Here is a 5,988-nt window from a genome sequence, read left to right as displayed (position 1 = left end):
GGTGACTATTTCTCAATGGGTATGGGATGTACCTCTTGCAGGAAGCACATTTTCATTCTGTGCACTTCATTTCTAGTGCATGGACATCATGCACAAAATGAATCTTGAGTTACAAAGCACGAATATGCTCTACCAGGGACTACACAAATGTACAGTTAGTTTGGAGACAAGCCTGAGGCTGTCATTTTGGGAAGAATGAATGCATGGATGCCGCTGTAAGGGTACAATGGTGACTGGTAGTGAAATGTTGGTGTTTTATGGCAAGAGCTGCTTTATGGAGCCCGCCACGAGCGGAGCTTCAGCATAATCTGACGGCACAGATGGTGTGGCACCTTATACACAGTTTTGTCTAACGCTTTTTTGTTCTGGCAACACTGCGATTTAGCCCCAGAACATTTCCTGTTTGAAGAGGGCGCGTGTTTTGTGCAAGCAATGCCCCAGGGATAAAGAGCAGCATCAAAAGCTGGCGTGCCACCTGCACTGGCGCCTTATCCAAACACTGCACGGAATGAATCGCATGCCGCGCTGCCATATCAGATCCAGCGTGGAGTCGTCTGCACCGATGCAAACCTTTTAAAACATCGCGCCATTGATACCGGAAGTGCTCTGGGGCTAGTATCGGCACCCATCCATGTTTTTAAATGACTGTGTATAGCACATCTAAGAAATATTCAAACTAGGAAACGGATAGCGGAGATGTGACAAAACTAAGAGTCGGACAGTGGGAGTCGGACTTCGCGGGACGCAAACAACTTTCGCCCAATGTAGAGCTTAAGAGTGGGAGCCTCAGTCTGCAAGACCACGGAGCCATCGTGCGACCGATGTTAGAGGATATGGTATATGGTGAGGATGCAGGGTGTCGAACTGGAATTTTTTCGGGTTCTGGTTCACGCCTATCGAGTTTAGAAAATGGAGTAGGAAGCATGGTCGTGCTCCTGCTGCAGCATCATAGTTGCAACGAAGCAAAGTGCCTGCACTTATCCAAAACCTTCGCTGTTACCAGCGGACTTCAATGGAGCTTTCTTGGGCGTCGGAGGGTGCTATGTAACATCGAGCCGCCGCGGTGGCTCAGTGGTTGCGGTGCTGACACGTAAGACATGGATTCGATACCGGCCGCCGTGGTCGCATTTCAATGGAGGTGACATGCTAGAGACCAGAGTACTGTGAGATGCCGGTGCATATTAAAGAACCCCAGGCGTTCGAAATTATCCAGAGCCCTCTACAACGGCATCCATCATAGTCCGAGTCTCTCTGGGACTTTAAGCCCATAAACTAAGCCAAACTATAAAATCCCGACACGGGAGTGCATAGGCGTGTGGCAATGTTTAAGCCTCGTCAGCTTTACATAAAGCTTAATAAGAAGCCATGCTTAAGTTATGTTGAAGAAAACAATGGAACTGGTCATTTCTTGACATACTCCGAGACTTCTGCATGTAAAAATTTGCGCTAAAGTTGGAACTTATCTAAGCTATCTTTGTGATTGTCAAATTAGGTAGATTTAAAATAAGGGCTAACGCTCTAAAATGTCTGGGTTATTCTGGTTCTCATTAACATATTTGATCCAGCACAGTAGCTATGCTTTTGCGACTTGTGAATTTGCGATTCTTCCTCCTCTTTCCAAGGCATGTTCACGGTGATGTAATGGTGTTGGCGTCACGTGGGCCGCTGGGTGGGCTCTGCGTTTATGCCACTCCGCAGTGTCACCTGGCAGGGGTGGACACGAAGCGCTCGCTCGGTTGACATCACGGTGCTAGTCACGTGACCAGCCGTGGTACAAAGCCGACAACGGGTACAGCTTGAATGATTTACAACCAGCGTAGCTGTAGAAATGTGCCGACCTGGCTAAGACGACTGCCTACAACCATGCACTCTTCAAATGTCAGTCCAGCACGTTGTCGTTTTGTAATAAACGTTCGCACTAGTTATCTGCAACGCCGTTCATATTCGTATTTTTCTCAGGCTTTTGCAACCAAAACGCGCGCGCGAGAGAGAAAAAAACTTCATTTTGCAAAGGAAGTCAGGCCTCCCAAGCCCCTGGGTCCCGCACGATGTCCCCCACCACACTCAAATGTTCATGCCTAAAAGGTCCACGACGCTGGCAGCACGGCTGCCGACGATCTTCTGTCTTGCCGGATCCGTGGAGCGCAGTGAGCTGTCCCAGTCCTCCCATATTTGGAGTGGCATCAGCCCGCTGGGTGGAGGCCAAGCCGGGCAGGCCAGGAGGATACGAGTCAGGTTTGCCTTCTGTGCATTGCGCAGAGGGCAGGAAGGTGGGACGAGTTGGTAGTGGGAGAGGAGAGAGAGGGGTGGGTACAATCAACACCCTCTAGAGTATGGTCCGCGTTTGCAGAGGTGTTGCTCTCTGGTAGTGAGGGAAGAGTTGGGCGGTGGGTATATTTGCCTTTCGGCGCGAGCATTCACAATGAGCTCAGCGAAGGTACACGCATGCTCCTTTGAGAAACCCCACATGAGGTCCGCTTGTTCTCGGTTTCTAGACCCTCGGGCTAAAGAATCAGTGGCCTCATTGCTGGGGTTTCCAGAGCGCTCGGGCACCCAGAAGAGCTCAGTGCTGCAGGAGGAGGAGGTTCTGGGTGAGGGTGGACTCTGGCCGCTAGTGTAATTTAGCGTTGCAGTTATTGAATCGCTGAATATATAGGTGGCACTGGAGCTGCCGAGCGCAAACGCTATAGATGTCTTCTGCTTCCTCTGGGTTAGTTCCCTGATCTAATTCTTTTATAATTGGAGGGGTGTACGCAACCGCTGTGGCTCCGTACTGGTCGCATGCTGCATCTACCCATATGGCGTTGTGCTCATCGCCGTATCGTTCATGAAGGGCATGGCTGCCCTGCCGTTGCTCGCGGTTTTGGTCGGGGTGCATGTTGCAAGAGAGTCGTGGCGGATGCGTAGACTTTGACGAATTTCTTTGGTGAGCGTTTTTAGGGAGTTATGATTAGCGAGGATCAGTGTTGCTGTATTGGCCAGTTGGTTTTTCCCAGTTGTCGGCTACAAATTTCCCATTTTTCCCCACACATATATATATTTTTTCAAAATATAGTAATTTTAGACTGAATACAGCCACGGTAATAAATATAAGAATGAGTGAAATAAAATAAAAAGCCCATTAATAGTGAACATCAGGGCTGGATTGTTCTTGATCACATCATCGTCAATCGCCACTTCGTTTTTACTAGTAACGGAGACCAGCTCAGCTACTACCATTTCCTATCTAGCCTCTCCTGTATAGACTGTAGAAATTTTCAGGAATTCCTTTACAACAACATGCGTACATAGGGGATTATGTGACTAACGAGCTGGGAGTGGTTGAAGCAATTAATGGAAGGGTCACTGCCACTATAGCTGGAAGAAAACCAAGGACGCAGCACTCGAAGCCTGAATGAACCTGAATGGGCCAGAGCTCTGTATCCAAGGCTAGGCAGCAAATTAAAGGGAAACATCAAGCCAAATTTCTTCTCACAACACTAGTCAGGTCGCCATGATAACAGCATTTTCCCTTCATCTCTGCACATTTTCCCGAGAAAGCACATTTAGAACATCGGTTTTAGCGAAACCAAAATTTCCCAAGTTTTCAGTGGGTTATTAAACAAAATTCCCTTTTTCCCTCAGTGGCTTGATTTTCCCACGATTCGGCAACACTGCCGGGGATGCGAATTTGTAGTTTAGAGAGTATATGCATGCCTGCCGGTAGGGGTGCTGGCTAGGTGCAGAAATTGGGTTTGTAGATGCGCTTCAGTTAATTCTTGTATGGTGTTATGCACACCTAACTCTGCCAGGCATTCGTTGTTGGTGGTTTTTTGCAGGCAGAGCGCTGCCTTTGTAGCTTGTCTGATTGTAGAGTTTTTATTGTTTGGATTTCGGTTACATTGAGTTTGAGGCATGGGGTAGAATACAGTACTCTACTCATAATATAGGCTTGTACCACTCGCAGATTATTCGCTTCCCTTAGTCCGTGAGCTTTACCTGTGGCTCTTCGTATTAGCTGCGTAGTGGCTGCTAGCGTGCTCTTTAACCATTTGATGGTGTCAGTATTTTTCCCATTTTCTTGGAGGTACAAGCCCAGGATGCGAATGGCTCGCACCTGTGGGACCTCTCTACCCTGTACGAAGATTCCGATAGTGGTGTAGTACCTTCTGCCTTGTGGCGGGATCAAGAGAAGTTCAGATTTTTCTGGTGAGCAGGTGAGGCCTACCTTGGTGACCTCTTCCTGTATTATCATTGCGGCTGTTTGTAATGTCCTCGATTTAGGCGTCCGATCCATATGTAGTCCACAGGGTGATATCATCCGTGTACAAAGTATGGTCAATTAAGATGGGGAATGTGCTTCCACGCAAGCGGAATAAGTATTGCGTTAAAAAGGAAAGGTGACAGCACGGAGTCTTGCGGGGTGCCTATGTTCGCTAGTGTGTAGCGGCATATACAAAGGTTGTCTATGCACTTTCTTGCCGTTCGGTTTTGTAGTAAAAACCTTATGTAATTGTATGTTCGCTGGCCAACTCCTAGGTCTATCATAGCTTCTGGGATGGTCTCGTGCTTGACATTATTGAGGGCCTTCTTGAGGTTAATTTCCAGTACTGCTCTGGTGTGTGTAGGTGTGAGGGGGTTCAAGATATCTGTTGTAAGTTGAAGCATGGCATCTTGTGTGGATAGGCCGGATCAAAAACTGATCATTGAGTGTGGGTATTGACCGCTATCTTCCGTGTGGGCGTGCAGTCTAGCCAGTATGACTTGCTCAAATAATTTGCCTAGGCTCGAGGTAAGGGAGATGGGGCGCATATTTTCTGGGGTGACTGGTTATTTAGGTTTAGGTATAACGATAACACTTCCATGCGTCCACTCCTCTGGCAGTGTGCCGCTCTGCCAATGTTTGTTGAAGATATCGGGAATTTCTTGTAGGGAATGGTCATCTAAGTTCCTGATGACGGCATTTGTTATCCGATCTTCGCCTGACGTTGTGTCCCGGAGTCTATGAAGTGCTGCTCGGACTTCTGTTGCTATGTTCCTCTCCAGCTCAATATTTGGGGGCCCGGCGATGTCCGGTAGAGGAACGGGAGTTCCTGGCGTGGGATGTAGGCTCTTAAGGTTCTGCAGGCGTGCTTGTGTGATATCTATGGTTGGTGTGTTAGGCGAGCGACGAGATTCCTATTATGATGCTTACTTTTGATAGCATCCATTAAATTATTTAAAAGATGCCATGCTCGGGCGGTACTTTGCCTCTGAGGCCCTCGCATATTGCTGCTGCTGCCAATTCTTTCTACGAAGTTGACATTTTAGCAAGCTCAGATATCCTGCTTTGGAGTTTTTTGTTGCGTTTTTGCGGGGCATATAATTTCATGACTTTCATACGCTTCTATCATATGGGCCAATTTCCGATCCATAAATGGGACTTGTTGTTCCGGAATACATTCCTTCGCGCACGCCGCCTGGCCTTCGAGGACATGTGCTGTCCACGTTTGTGAATCCTTCGGCCCTGCTTGTTCTTTCGTTTCCCGCTAGTATCAGTCACCCCATGGAAGCACATACATATTCGCTACGGATATTTCGGACTTCGAAAGTCCGAAAGTTGATTTTTCAGACTAATTTCAGTCGCCTGCGGGCCAAAATCGCCCATCTTATCGGCTTTCCGCCAGCGCAAAAGGCGCCATCTTGGATTGAGGTGGATTTACGCTGCAGTTGGATTGGCTTGATACACTTCGGTACCTAATTGTTGCCAGTAGAGGTCCCTGCGATCTGACACTTCCGAGGTGGCAGCCGGATTGTCATCGCCGTCAACTTGCTTGACATGCACGAAGTTCGAATATGGCATGCCGCAGTTTTCTTCTGCTATACTTCTGCGCTCGGTCTGTGCGCTAATTCAGCTCCGCTACGCGATCCGGTCTTGTGGCGGCCCAGTCAGACGAGCGAGGGAGGTGGGTTCGCAACTTTCTGAGTTGCCAGGACCATACAAAGCCGCGTCGGTGATATTGGTGCAGC

Source organism: Amblyomma americanum, chromosome 1, assembly GCF_052857255.1.
Source record: "Amblyomma americanum isolate KBUSLIRL-KWMA chromosome 1, ASM5285725v1, whole genome shotgun sequence".
Lineage (NCBI taxonomy): Eukaryota > Metazoa > Arthropoda > Arachnida > Ixodida > Ixodidae > Amblyomma > Amblyomma americanum.
This window is presented reverse-complemented; position numbering follows the sequence as displayed.